We start from the raw sequence: 14,934 nt of genomic DNA on the forward strand, positions 1-14,934 counted from the left end.
CAGCCCTACCCTCCTTGCCATCTGCTGGGCACATGGTGAGCATTCAGGGTTTGTTGGATTTAATGGAATGGTTTTATTTGCTACACTCTTTTCCAAATGTGGGTTTTTCCCCATGTCTGTCCCCACCAAATAGACTAGACTGTGAGCACCTTGCAGAGGTCTTAATAATTTCTATATCCTCAGTGCCAATCACGGCGCTTGGCACATAGTCCATAGTTGGTGTTCAGTAAATATTTGTTAGATGAATTAAAGAGCAATAGCCAGCATACTGTGGCCTACGTTAAGATATTGGAATTAATTTGTGTCTGCACTGCTGAGTTCCCACGCTGCTGGACACGGCAAAGAGGCGAAGAGAGAAAAAGGTGCATATACGAAGCTCCCGCCATTTATTAATGCGACAAAAGTTGTTCCTATTCAGAAGTCCCTTTAGGACATCTTGCGAGACATGGTCTGGAGTAATTTCAAGAAACAGAGAGGGAAGAAGGAATAAGAGGGGCCAAGAAAAGATCCAGAGAGAGAGACCTCACACAACGGAGCGAAAGGAGAGAGGGATGCGGACTATCACAGAAGCCAGAAGGAAGGAACTTCCAACATGCAGTGAGTAGACAGATACAGCAGACAGCTAGGAAGAGAAAACTCAACCTTGCTATTGGCATTTGCAAAACTTTCTTTGCATTTAGGAACAAAGAAGGCAGTGGCTATATTTTTCATCAGCTTTTACTCTACATGGACAGAGTTAACATGTAGAAATGTTTGAATCATAGTACATAAAATAGTTACACTATAAGTTACATTTATACTGTAAGACCTATTAGATACTGTAAGACCTACTGGATACTATTTTTAAAAGACTACAAGGGGATTCTGAGCTAAGCCACAACCTACAATTTTATAAGATGATAGTGTTTCACGATATTCATGTAACTATATTATATTATAATATATAACTATTATATAGTATAAGCATGCCTAGGCAATATGGCCACTTTAACTTTCTGGCTACCTGTTTCATATTTATTTTTAACTTTTATTTATAAAAGGACCATTATTGTCTATTTTCTTTTCCTTAATGATAGTCCCTATGAGAAGACACGTATCTATGCCAGGTAGAGTGTTTAGAGATAAATTACACGTTAGACATATGAATTCTGGGTGTGGGACCCAGGCTGTGAGACACCACACTGTGGGGCAGGAGAATTGGCCCATTACGAGCTATGAGGTTTCAGGCAAGGGTTAATCTCCAGTCTCCATTACCTCAAGTGATAAACGAGGATGATAATGAATGACATGGGGGATGTCATTTGTTGTATAAAATTATATTATGAGGTTAAGTGGGAAAAAAATAAAACACAAATTTGCATAAATAGTACAACATCAACTACATAAAAAATGTGTTAAGAAAACCCCGGAAAGAAAGAAACTGTAATGTTACCAGTGACTATCTCTGGGAATTGGAATAACTGCTGATTTTTACAGGAGCACTCTATCTTCAGTAATTTTGAGTTTTCTCTACCGTGTTGACTTTAAGTACGAAACGCATCACCTCCTCACACACGTATGTCACTTCCTCAAAGGCATGGAGCTCGTTGTCTGCGGGATTCTCTTCAGCTCTGAGAAGTAAGATTCTAATGTTTACTCCATCTCACAGCTAAGGGTCTTCAACCAAACCACTTTCTTCGCCAGGCCTTCGGCGGTTGGCTGCCCCTGCCCTCCTGGCCAGGGCCCACTCTTCATGCACTTTCTGCCTTCTCTTCTGAGATGAGACCATTAGCAGCCAAGAGTGATCTCGTTATACCTGTGAAGGCAAAGCTGGATCCTGTGCCAACCCCACCTCCACTCCCACCTCAAGTACAACCAAACGCTTCAATGGTCCCCACTGATTGCAGCTTTGCATTTTGAATGTGATTAATTTGATGAAGACCTTCAGGTTAGGTGTCCTGTTGGTTTTTCTTCGCCATTGGATTTCCAGCCCTGGCGTGAGCTCAGGAAGCAAGACTCTAGCCCTGCACTTCCCACTGCTTTGAATGGTCTTCCCCCAGATAGCCGACTTCCTGGAGACTCTGCCTCTCTCCCACCACCTTGATCCCTGACCGTCCTGTTAAAAACACACCTCAGTCCCTCAGCCGGCTTTCTTTTACTTCATAGCACTTGTCTCCACCTGAAGTTGCCTCCTCTGTTTATCTTTTTCTTTATATTTGTTCTTTGCTTGTTTGGTGCCTGTCTCCCTGCAGCCGACTGTAAACTCCCTGAGGGAAGTGATCGCGCTCTGCTGTTCACTTCTGCACCGCAGTCCCTGGTACGGGACTTAGCACGATCCATGCCCCGTAAATGTTTGTGAAATGAATAGAGGCGTTGTGTGAAAAGTATTTTTGTATGGAAAGAAGGAAGGAAGGATGGAAAAATGGAAATAAGAAAAGAATAAAAAAGGAAAGAAGGAAGAAAGAACTCTACAAGAACTCTCATATGGCTAATCTTCACATTAAGCTGGAGGAACCCTTACGCCTATATTAGAGCTTCTTGTTGCCCCAGTGTTTTTAAGAAAAACAGTGAAAACGAATGGCCTGAGAGAGTCAGCAGACACTGACGCAGGCTCTGCCCTGCCACAGTGCCGATGTTCTCTGGGCTAACAAGGGAGCAGGGCTGGAGGGTCTCTGATGTTCCACCCCCCATTACAATTCTGTGGTTCTAAACTTTTAATTCCGAAATGTATTTGCTTTCTATTTCCCTACTGCCAGATCCAAAATAATTATATTGAAGATTTAGATTCAACTTTTCAGTAAAATAGCTTAATTGAAGAAATGCAGAATCAAGTTAATATTTTAACTCAGCTTAAATCTTAATGAACATTTTAACACAAATTTATTGATTTTATATAACATTTTCACACTTGTATGATTTATACATTAAGTGGTATATATATTTTACATATATAAAATATATTACATAATATGCTATATACATACAATATATGATAGTATATATATATTATTTATATTTAAATACTCGGTATAACTTTTAAAACTTAATTGGTATGTGAAATATACTAAGGTCCTTGAAGGTAAACTAAATTCATTTAATTCTATCAAGTATATTTACTTATTCAGATACTTGAACAAGTTTGAATCCAGGCTAGAGAGGAGGGCGCCTCCCCTGCTGTGGAAGTTAATGGAGATACGTCTAAAGCATCTGCTTAAAGTGGATTTTCCACACAAGGAGAGTGTTTCCATCTCTTCACTGCCTTCCAGCAGCTTCTTCTCTTAACCATCTATATTTAAACATGGACTAGAGTGCAAGGGACCCGAATGTGGATCTTGGTTTGAACACCATCTTTCAATGGATCTTTCTATCCTGGTATAATAAAGGAAGCATTCCTAAGTCAGCAATTTAAGACCTTTTCATATTTTGATTTTTAAAGAGCATACCTTCTTGGGATATTTTCATTTAGATAATTTTTTTTTATCCAGAAAAGGAAAATTACATCTGTTAGGCAGTAAGAGCTTATTGAGCTATAAATGTAGCGTGTAGAACGACAAAGACACTCACAATTCACACACACGCTCACACGCTTTCACAGGTGCCTTAAAGAGTCCCATTTGAGTGAAAAAGATAAATGCTATCATTTCCTTTATCTGCCTTATTGCTAAAGCAGGCAACTGCTATTATCTCTAAAAACCATATTCCTTAAGTGTATTTCTATTGGGATTCACTGGCATAATTAAGACGGGAATGGTTTGAAATATTTCAGGGACCTGCAGAGAACATTCTTTGCTTATCTGAAAGTGGACTTTTATTTCATCTGAAATTGTTTTCCATAATTTCCCTCTCCACCCACAAATGACCTTCTTTTTATGCTTACGGATACACTCTCTGGTGAACCAGTGGACTACAGGTGCCCTTCACACGAGTCGGAGAAGCCACAATGCTCTCCTGGCACCGAGGGGATAGCACTGGCATTCTAAGGGAGGAACTGTTTACTTTTCTTATTATAATGATTTTTAAATAATTTCCACAATTTGAAATGTGATTAGAATGCCACCAGTAGTTGTAAGCTGGTGACATGATTCAATAGTTTTAACATATGATCTCATGTTTGTTACAGTGCTTCAAAATTTTAAATGTCATTATTCACATTACAATATTATCAATAATAGTAAGTTAAGCTAAACCAGTGGCAGTGAATTTTTATATGACCATTTATTTTGGCTCATTTTTATGTCCTAGGTTGACCATTGTTTCATATGTTTTCTTAGCCATCCTTTTTTCCTTTATCTAATGCAAAATAACATTTTTCCCTCTTCTTTGCGATTTATTAGGATGTTTATTCCACTGTTTCTAATACTCAAGTGTCTTTCCCGGATTTCTTTGTATTCTGTTCAGTGGAGCAGAAAATTTGTCTCAGTTTCAATTTCTCTTTTGTTCCCAGAACTCGCCCCCTCCTCCAGTGCGAAAGTGGAAAAATAATTTCCCCTCTTGCACCATACACAGGTTCAAAGTCCTGTTTTTCACCATGTTGCTCCAAATAGTGAATTTTCTAACTCACAAGAGAAAAGAACTCCAAAGCTCTAACTCAGAAGTCTGCGAGGGTCTGAGAACAATTGAAAATAAATTCCTACGACCGGGATTAGACCTGAGCAGTTCGGTTCGGCTCATTGGACCCTGAGAGGGCATGGAAGCCACTAGGCACCAACCTGCTAGCAGATGCACAGGTGGCCCCGCTCAGAAGTCATGGTCCATCGTCATGGAGAAGGGGAGGCAAACTGAAGAAATTAAAAGGCAAGTAGCAAACAATCCAGTAGGTTCAGCCAGGGACTCTGGAGTCTCCCAAGGCTCCTCCCTTCCTCATTCCCCCATGAGTCATGCTTCCAGTCTGTCCACACCCATTCACCCTTCTTCTGCGGGCCTCCACCCCACACTGCCGGTCGCCCTCAGGCTGCTGCCACAGGGTCTTTCTGAATACAAGTCCAGACTCCACCGATCCCTTTGCTGTGTAAATTCGTCAAGTTCATCACACTTTTCAGAGTAAAGTTGAGACTCTGGACTAACACAGACCTACTCTCAGCTCATCTCCTGCCTGCCACTCCCTACACTTCTCCATCCCCCACCTCTCACACGCAGAGTGGCGGCCCTCCTACTTGCCACGCTCCTTTCTCCACTCCACCTGCACTCAACTCCCTTTCCAACTTGCTAATTTCTACACACCTTTCAAGCACTCATTGAAATAACTCCTCCAGGAAGCCTTCCCTGATTTTCCTCAGGGCCCCCTTGGGCTTGCCTCCACCGTTTTAGCATTTATCCCTTAGGCAGGACTAATTGTTTTATTTGTCTCTTCCCTAGTAGAGGCATTGGCCTTAAGGGTAGGGGCTCTGTCTTATCCATTCTTGCATCTCTGGCATAGCAGGCACTCCATGCAGTCGATACAGTCGTTGAAATGAATGCTGAATTAGAAGCAAGGAAGTCCCCATAGCTTGGGGTAGCTACTAATTGGCAGATAGAGAACGCCCACTCCTGTTCTCTGAGGAAGGATCAGTGTCCTTTCACTTTGCTTCAACTGTGTGTGCGCTTGGGTACTTTTTAATGATTAACACTGAGAAGTGGCACCATTTAATTAATTTATGTATAAGTTCTGGAGGGGAGCAGTGCACATTGTTAGCTCAGTGTTTTGTGGGTCTAGCCAAGGGTCAGGAACTCAAGTCTGTTATCAACGCCTCTGGCAGTATTTCTGTACTTTCGCACCTTTCACGATGTTTTTTCATCTTCTCTTTAAGTCGGTCCCACCCTCTTGAACACAACAAAGCTGTAGGAAGATCATCACACCATATCCAACGTTTTGTCCAATATTCTGTTCAAAACATGGAACCAATTGTTCCTAATTAGGATCATCATTGAACGAATTACCCAAATTCCTTAAATCCAAAGGAAATTCTATCCCCAAATCTTCAAAACTTTATCACATCACGTTAGTCCAGGATTCTTTCCATTCAAAGTGAAGCCAAGTTACATCTTATAACACCCGGTCTATTAGGATTTGGGGCTGTGGTTTCTTTTGCTCCGGCAATAATATGATTTATTTGCCTTGGAACATTCCAGTATTTCAGAAAATGAGATGCTGTTTTTGAAGAAGGGGCCTTGCTTTCTATAAATCATAGAATGCCGAGTTGGAAGGAAAGGAGATTTTACATGCCACGTATTATTTACAAACTAGATGGGAAGCTGGTCTGTGTTTGTGCTTGTGTGACAATCAGTTTTACTACGGAATTTCAAAACCGTGGACACCCTGCTACTTGAGAGAGACACACACACTGGCAGTCCTGCAGGTGTCTTTCCCGCCTGTGGGCCGTCCAGGTTCAAAAACCGTGTGGCGCATTGTAAGGCGCAGTAGCCCCGTGCGATCCCGCTGCTCTCTCCCGATCTGGTCTCCCCTTCAGGCCACCCGTGCCGGCCTGCTCCCCGGGCCCCGTCCACTCGCCGCCTCCTGTCCGCCCGGCTCGCGGGCAGCAGCGGCACGCCGCAGGAGGGGCGCGTCCGTTCGCACCGTGCCTCGGGGTACAGTGCTGAACGTACGGGATGGACGATACCACCGCGCGGCGCGGGGATGCGCCCGGCCGGCGCCGGCCCCCGCTTCCTTTCGCGCCGCGCCGACCCCGAGGGGCTGCGGCCACCCCCGCGGACCCTGCGCGGCGAGGCGGCGGCGGCGGCGGGCGAGGGCGAGGGCGAGGGCGCGGGCGGGGAGCTGCGCTTTGCCGCCGGCGCCGCGCGCTCCGGGCCCGAGCGCGCCCGGCTTCCTGGGGGGCTGGGCCGGCGGGGAGGGGCCGCGCACAGCAGCGGAAACCGCCTCGGCGAGCGGAGGCCGCGCCGCGGCCGCCCAGTCCTCCCCCTGCCGCCGCACGAGTTGTGGCGCGCACCATGCTCCCGTGACCGGGCCCGACACCTTCCGATTTGAATCGCGGGCCTCCGGGGCCATGGCTCCCCCCACGCCGCGGGCGCTCGGCCGGCAGTCGGGCCGCCTCTGAACATGCGAGAGGTGAGTTTCCCGGCCCGTCCGGCGCTGCCCGCCGCCCCGCATTGTCTGCGCCCCGCGGGCTGTCCAGCGCCGGGAGGAAGTGGGGCCGGCCCGCCGCTCGGGCGCGGGCGGGCTCGCCACGGCGCGGCCCCGGCGCGCGGCGTCGCCAGCTGCAGGGAGGCGGGAGGTGGCAGCTGCAGCCTCCCCGGGCTCTGCGGACACTGAGAGCGCACAGCCAGCGTCCAGGGTGGCAGCCTGGGAGGAAGAGAGAGAAAGAGGGGGGAGATGAAAGAAACAGGTGCGTGGAAGAGTACTTACAACTTAATGACCTTTGTCGGGGGCGGATGCGAGCCCATGGGATGGGAGCCCCGGTTTCTCCCGGGAGACCCCGCGTCCCCGTCCCTGGGGCTGCCAACCAGCCCGGTTTTCGCCGGGGCCAAAGATGTGCACGCAAAGGTTAATTCTCTGCCTGCTACCCGTAAATTACGCATGACATGTTTAGCTGGGCTTCCTTATATGGAGAGTGCTGGATTTCAGTCCAGTTCGCCTTTTGCCAAGTTTACAGGGCGGAAGACGCCCTGCGTGAGACCAGAGGGCTCCTTTTTTTTTTCCCCCATCGTTTTGTAGTGCGTCACTCAAAAACTGTAAGAAAAGTAAGTATAGACGCTCTCTGGGTGGAGCCGCAGTAGCTTGATTGAATTGCTTTCATGAAAGATTGAGAAGGAAAAGTGTTAGTACTTGGGTTCTGGGTTTTAGACAAAAGCAGGACAAATATGTAGCCCCCCCCCCACCACTTTTTTTTTTTAATGGAGCCGGAATCTGTTATTGGCAGTGATGTGTCATGTGAGAATACTTTGATTCCAGAGCCTGTAACACGAGCAGGTACCTGGCGGAGCTCTGCTCGCCCTCCCAGCAGCGCGCAGGCGGCGGGGTGCTGTGGAAGGGCTCTTGTGTGCACGGCCTCCCCGGGGACGCGGGGTGTGCGGCTGCCGGGGCTCTGTGGGGTGATTCCGTGCAGGGGTACTTCCCTAGGATTAAGATCGAGTGAGAAGCTGCCAGAAAGGCGACTGCCGCTGCCTTTACTTCGTGTGGCCCCCGGCACAGGCGCAAGCTGTAGCAAATGGGTGGTAGGCTCTGCCACACTCGGAGGAATTTCTTAAACAAATTGATACACGGAGAGAGAAGTCGTCATTAATGCCTTTGGATTTGCAGGCCCTCTGCAACGCGCTTTGAAATACTACACCCGTGGACGCGGTGTTCCTCCCTCCTGGGTTTGAACACGGCGTCTGTTTATACCCGGGGGTACTGAGTCCATAGCTGTTCTATACCAGCGTAAGTGATCCACTCCGTGTTATCTCTGTGGGATCCTGAGAGCCTTGGTGTTTCTCCTTGTCTCGCTATTGAGATAAAAGATCACCGAGACAAGTTAAAATGAAGATTCAATGATTGTAAAACTCATCCTAAGAATATTTAGCCCAGTACTTGGAAGGTCTTGGATGTAGTTATGGCCAGAGAGACGCTGAATAAAGTTATTTTGTAGCTGGAGAAAGCACACCGTTGTCACTTGTATCTTTGCTTTCTTAAAGTTGGGGACAACTGTAGCTCAGGACTTTTTTAGGAAGCTTACAGCGTTCTGAGTTTCATCCGTGCTGTGTATGGTGCATGGCGTGAAATGTTTTTGGATTACTGTGTTGTTAGCCCTTCTTTGAAAATGTGGACATAGCTTCTAGTTCTGTTTGTTTAATAAGGGGTTTCCTCGCCGAGCACTACAAAAGCTGCCTTTTGTATTTTAGGGAACAGGTTGGGTCAGCACCAGAAAACCTGTTCATCCATCCGTCGATAATTACAGTGTCACTTAAGACATAATCATCAGGTTTTATTATTGCTAGGAGATTCAGCCTCACATGTGCCTAGTTTAATTTTCTTCTCATGTAACCAAGAACAAATCTGTGTGTAGATACACATAAGCGTGATACTCTGTGCAGCAGTGCCAAGAGAGACGCTGAAGTGTTTTATGGTTTGAGATATTACTGCTTGTGTTTGCATCCCCACATTTGAGGCATACTGAGACTCCAAGTTGAATTCATTAAATTTTGATTCCAAAATTCTCTTCTTCCTCTGGGCGCAGAATTCCTATGAAATGAAACACTGGGTTCTGTTCCAGAGCAGGAACAGAATATCCCAAGGTTTCTCCTGGGGAGAAAAAAAGAGTAAAATCGCATTTCTCATTGAGGAAGAGTGTGTTACTTTATTATATAGAATTTCCTGTCTTCATTGTAAGCAGAAATATTGCCCTTGCATTTATCATTGTCGCCATACATTAGGTCTGTTCTTGATACGTCTATTTATGGAACCAGAGAAAGGAGCTTTGCTGCACCTTCTGGCTTTCTGCTTGGTGATAGAAGATGCGCAGATTAGAAAGCATCTCACATCTTGCTTAGGAGAGGCTCCAAAGAAGAGGCGATTGGAGTTTCTTACACGCTAAGAAAGAGACAGCAGGCTGGGCAGCAGATATGAGGGTCACGGAGGGGAGGGAGGAAGTGGAGTACATTCACTTAAATGTTTGCTAAATATGAAATCCTAACAGCAATACCCATCACAGAGGATGTTACCTAGGAAGATGTAAAGCATATAAACTTCATATTTTTGGAAATGTAGAATGTGCTGTCCACTGCAGTAGCCACTAGCCCCATGTGGCTGTTGAGCACTTGAAGTGTGGCTCATCTGGGCTGAGATTTGCTTGAAGTGGAAAATACATACTGGGTTTTGAAAACTTCGTAGGAAGGAAAGAATGTAAAACATCTGAGTAATATCTTTATATTGATTATTTGTTAGAGTGATAATATTTGGGATGTATTGGTTTCAATAGAATATATTGTTAGATTAATTTCACCCGTTGCTTTTTTAATGCGCCTACTAGGAAACTTAAAGTGTCAAATGTGGCATGCGTGGTATTTCTAATGGGCAGTGCTGTTCTAGAATGAAGCAGGAAAGCAGTATTCTGAGAGAAAGCCTAAAGAGTTTGCTGGTCAGAACACAACAAAATGGACTCTTATTTTTACAAGCTAAAGAAGTTTATTATACATAGAAATACCTCGTCTTTCTTATCCATTGTAACCAAAATTTGAGAAAACACACCAAACATCTATTTTTATTTCCTCAAAACTAGTATTTAGTTTGGAGATTTAGTGGTGAGGTAGCAATCACAGAGAAAAGGCTTATAATTAGGGGATGAGTCTTAACACCTCTCAAAGGCCAGAACAGAGTATGATTGCTACTTAGGAACATTCTAGAGACACTAGAGTTATCATTGTCCTGAAGTTACCAAACTTAGACGAGTCACTAAAATTGATTTTAAAATAGAGTTTTCAGTAAATAGCAATTATCCTCAAATGCTTAATATGTATTTTCCTTTTCTGTGACTTTCCTTCCTTAGAAAATAAAAACATCAAATCAGTCCAGACAAACTCCTGACCAAATGTTAATCATAGTTTGATGGATGTGTGAGATTGAAGGGTTTTCACCTGTGGGGAAGAGGGCATGCGTTCGAATGTTAGGAAATGTGAAAATATGTTTCTGCAGTCATGTTATGGGCTTTGAAGAATTCCTATACACGGAGATGTTGTCTTTGTAATTTGAACACATTCTTGAGAAAGCATCTGACTGGTAAACAGAGCACAATGGCATAGGTCCTGGAAACATTCCTTCCAGATATTTTCATAACTGAAGTACATTTTGCCATGCACAGTGAGTGTGAAGCTGAAAAAATGCAGTCGCTTTCCATCCATATAAAGTATGCCTACTTTTATTTCCTTGAAGGATGCCAAAGATGTAAGACAGGATGGATGTAGTGGGTTCCCCTTTGGGTGGGGCAATTTTATAGAGAACCTCAGAGGAGTTGCCTCCCGGCTTGGTGCCATCTTGATGCTGTCTCCCACTATAGGAGGCATAACTGCTGTCAGTGTCAACGCATGTGTGGAGCATGAGGGGAACAATGATCCCCATTGACTGCGTATACCGTTTTTGATGAGTCATGGAGCATATTCACTAGTGGCTGGAGAATTATTGATTGCAAAGCAGAGGATTCAAGAAGAGCTGTTGACGTGTGGCCTTAAATATCTCTAGACATATTTTGTATTTTTAGGTTTGAGGTAGGGAAATTATTACAGCTATCTCCTTGAAAAAACCCCTAGCAAATACATGGTTGCAGTTTTCTACATATTATAGTTAGAGCTTTAGTGATTCCAGTACATCTGTTGCAGGTAATTATTTGTGTTTTTTGAGAGGCATCTTACCACACATGCCTATGACATCTATAAAAGTGAAGAATCTTTGATGGATTTGTGTTAGATTATTAGGCATTATGTATTTGGTACTTTTCCCACTATTTTTGAGATTTTACTCTAGGTTTCCGTGATTATCCTTTGTTAAAACAGCTCAGGATCTATTACTTTCAAGATGAAATGTAGTCATATTGGGTAGAGTGGAGAATTTCTTTTCCACTGAGATCAATTATTTTAAAAAGGCGAAGATGTTTCTGAAATAAGTAGTATGCTTCAAGTAGGGGATATTCTCCAAAAGGGAAACTCTCTTCTCTTTTGCCATTGTTTTAAGAAATCGAGAGATGTATCTTTTATATACCCAAAGAGGTGAATAATAATTGACAAGGTACATACTCCCATGAAGCATGGACACGATTTGTACATGAGTGTATGTATGAGGATATAGGTTTTCCCTAAACAATGCCAATTTATTCAAATCATCTGGATATCAAATAACATCATATTATTAAAAAGAGCTTTGGTAAATACTATGTAATCCAAAGGCTGATTTCCATACAGATATCAACTCCATTCGAGTCCCTCTTTAGCTAAATTCACAAAATAAAGATATTTCCTCCTGCAAAGAGTTTTTTAAAAAATTTGCATTTAACACTGGGTTTTCTCTGTCTTTTCATTTTTAAAAAAGTTTCAGAGCTATTAACTAAGAATAGACTTGTTTTAAAGAGCTAACAAATGTCGGGGATCATGGGGAAAAGTTTAATCATATGAAATAAACATTACATTTCTGATTTGAGATATTTTCTTTTGTAAAGTTGGTTTATAGATGAATACGTATTGTGGTAAAAATAGCAAGCTAGGATCAGTGAGAGCCATCAGCCTTCATATAGATACGCCGTGTCCTCAAAGAGGGGGCAGTGTACTACGGGCAGTAGGACTTGTGAAAATAACTAAAGCAGAAAGTGGTGTTTCATACGCAGTGGCTGGTAGCATGGTGTGGAAGTTCAGATAAAGAAAGATAAGTCTTCATGTGGCGCTGACCAATACATGTCATAAAGGGAACAGTCCTAATGCCTAAATAATGGAAACAAAAGGTGTTCTTTATTTTTTAACCTTACAAAAATATTACTCTGATAAAGCACTATTAATTATATCTATTCAGTGATATTTCCATATTTTTCATATGTTTATATTTAACATCCAGACAGGATTTTTTTTACATGTTCTAGTTCATTTATTTAATTCATTTCTCTAGTAGAAATAGATTTCAAAATGTCCTATTTTAGAATATTGATAGCTTTTATTGTTAGTTTTACTATTGAATACCATAAAATATCAGCTTTTGAAGCCACCAAATAGTTAGAGAGAGATCAGGAAACCACAGTGGGTGATTGAGGTGAACAGTGGATGTAGAAAATTTGCCCAAGAGAAAGCTCGGTTGATAGTAAACTGACAGTTACAACGAGGTCATTTGCTAAAAATCTATATATGAAAGTTAAGCGGTGCAAATAAAATTAAAATATACCAAAAAAGCAGTGATTTCATTTTGGGAAAGGAAATGTATAATGCGTAATGAACAGCCATGAGAGGAATATGTATTAGCAAGGAGATTTTAATCAGAAACAACCAGAGTATCCAATTTAACTGGACGGTGAATAAAAGCGGAAAAAATAAAAACAGAAGATGTAGCTGATGGTTTCAGACACCAGTAGAAATTTCACAATTTTGTGAGTTTTCAAAAATAATTCACAAGTATTTTAAGTAGATAGTCTGTGGAAGATGTGGTAACATTGCTTCTACTTTCTGTGCTTAAAATCTCTGCATACTAACATCTGTCTACAATGATTGTGACTGAATAGACTCTTCCAGAAAATTCTAAAAAGTATGGTAATAATAGTGTATGCAGTGGGAGTGTGAGGGAATATAAACAGTGAAAGACTTTACAGTTTAATAGTCAAAACACATCATAAGCACGTTAAACAGCAGGAATGCCAAAATAAGGCATTGAGCAGTTCATATTCATATTTAGAACTTCATTAAAGACGTTTTCTGAACTTGACTTAGTATTAGAACTTATAGGCCATTCACAGCTCATATATTCAAACGTGTTAATCATATATCCAACAATCTGTTTCTCAGCCTTGCCGATGATAGTAATAATGATGCATTCACATTTTATTTGTTTCCATCTTTCCTGATTACAAGAAAATTACCTTTACAATGACCTTTTAGCACTCTTGTGGGTGAACAGCTCTATCACCGTGGAAAGGTGGTGGTGGGGGGCGGTGGTCAGGTTAGGAGACAGATACAGAGAATGGGAGTGCATAGGGCCTGCTGTCGGGGGGGGAAAAGTGGGTGGGAAAAGCCCTGATCTTGCAATTCAGTGTTCTCCAACCAAAGACCCCTCACCGATATTTCTATTTACTGAATTTTAGTTTCAAAAAGCCACGTTATGAAAACATCCAACATCACTTCCTATAAACGCCATATCTAAATTTGTTTGGAAAGTCCAGTGTTTGTTGCAGAGCAGGTCAAACAACAAAAACAGACCTCGTTGGGGGATAACATGTTTTTGCGAAGTGGAACATTTTGTAAATAGAAGAGATGATATAAACATTATCATTTAAAAATTATTGAATGTTCATATATTTGTTGTATTTTTATCTATCTCTTGAAAGGAGTAATAGTTTTCTGGGGTGGTGGGGACACAGACAAGCCTGACAATGTTTAGATTTTATTTTACCAGATTTGACCAGATATGTGACCTGGGAGAAACTGTGTACTCTTTCCGTCCTTAATTTCTACATCTGTGAAATTATGAACATGTAAATAATAATTAATAAGAGAAGTTGCCACTTGCTATACGTTTCTTTACAAAATATCTCATTTAATCTTTTTTACAGCTGTAAAATAGGCCTTGTGACCTTAAAGATTAAGTGCAGGCTAGAAAACACTTTTTATCATTTGCAGAGCTGTGAGCCTTGTTTTTTTGTTTATTCCAATGTCCATGTTTTTTAGCCAATTTTTTTTGTCTTGCTTCCATGATTGATAAAGGATAGTGATGAGGAAAATTGCTGTAACAAGGCTTGCTAACATTTTGTACTGCTTTCTCTGTGCCAGGGTAAGGTTTATGAATTAATTCATGTATTCCTCAGAACAACCCTGTGAGATATAGGTACTGTTAATGTCTCAGTTTCCCTGATGGGAAAACTGAGGCACAGACAAGTTAGTTGCCCAGGTTACTTAACTAGTAAGTAGCACAACAAGGAGCTGAACCAAGGTAGTCCGGTTCTAGAACCCGTGCTTGTATGTAAAAGAATAAAAACAGACTAAAATACTGGTATTGGGTACTGGTAGGAGATTGAGACCCTAAACATTTGGAATACTCTAGAAGAGTTGTGCTTTCTACAGCATTTGTGGAAACTCTAGAAGAATGGGTAGAAAGTAAGAGGTTAGAGAGACAAGCCCTGGGGGGCACTCAATAGCGTGGGAAGGAATGAGGAGTCAGGTGGGAAAGGCATCTTGGTGCTACACTCTGGAGGGCGTTGAGCAGGTAGTAAGTGTCACCCAGTAGGGAAGACAGGAGGCCCTTTGGTTAGGCTAGTCACCTTACAGCAGTTGTGCTTTTGTGACATTTTATAGAGGAAGAGTAGG

General features: G+C 42.6%; 1 protein-coding gene across 33 annotated transcripts in view; it reads left to right on the plus strand.

Annotated features, from left to right (window-relative positions):
* MBNL1 (muscleblind like splicing regulator 1) overlaps window positions 1-14,934 on the plus strand; it is a 200,187-nt gene that overhangs the window by 15,499 nt on the left and 169,754 nt on the right. For 17 of the 33 annotated variants that reach the window (XR_002800851.2, XR_011427418.1, XR_011427420.1 and 14 more), the window contains exon 1: window positions 6,883-7,021. The exons of 4 other annotated variants lie outside the window; for them this stretch is intronic. The gene's annotated coding sequence lies outside the window, so the exon portion shown is untranslated. Of the gene's footprint in view, window positions 1-6,815; window positions 7,022-7,159; window positions 7,299-7,500; window positions 7,654-14,934 lie in introns of those variants that run through there. 12 more of the 33 variants (XR_011427422.1, XR_011427424.1, XM_023621121.2 and 9 more) reach the window with 5 other exon arrangements.

This window comes from Equus caballus, chromosome 16 (assembly GCF_041296265.1).
Source record: "Equus caballus isolate H_3958 breed thoroughbred chromosome 16, TB-T2T, whole genome shotgun sequence".
NCBI classification, from domain to species: Eukaryota; Metazoa; Chordata; class Mammalia; order Perissodactyla; family Equidae; genus Equus; species Equus caballus.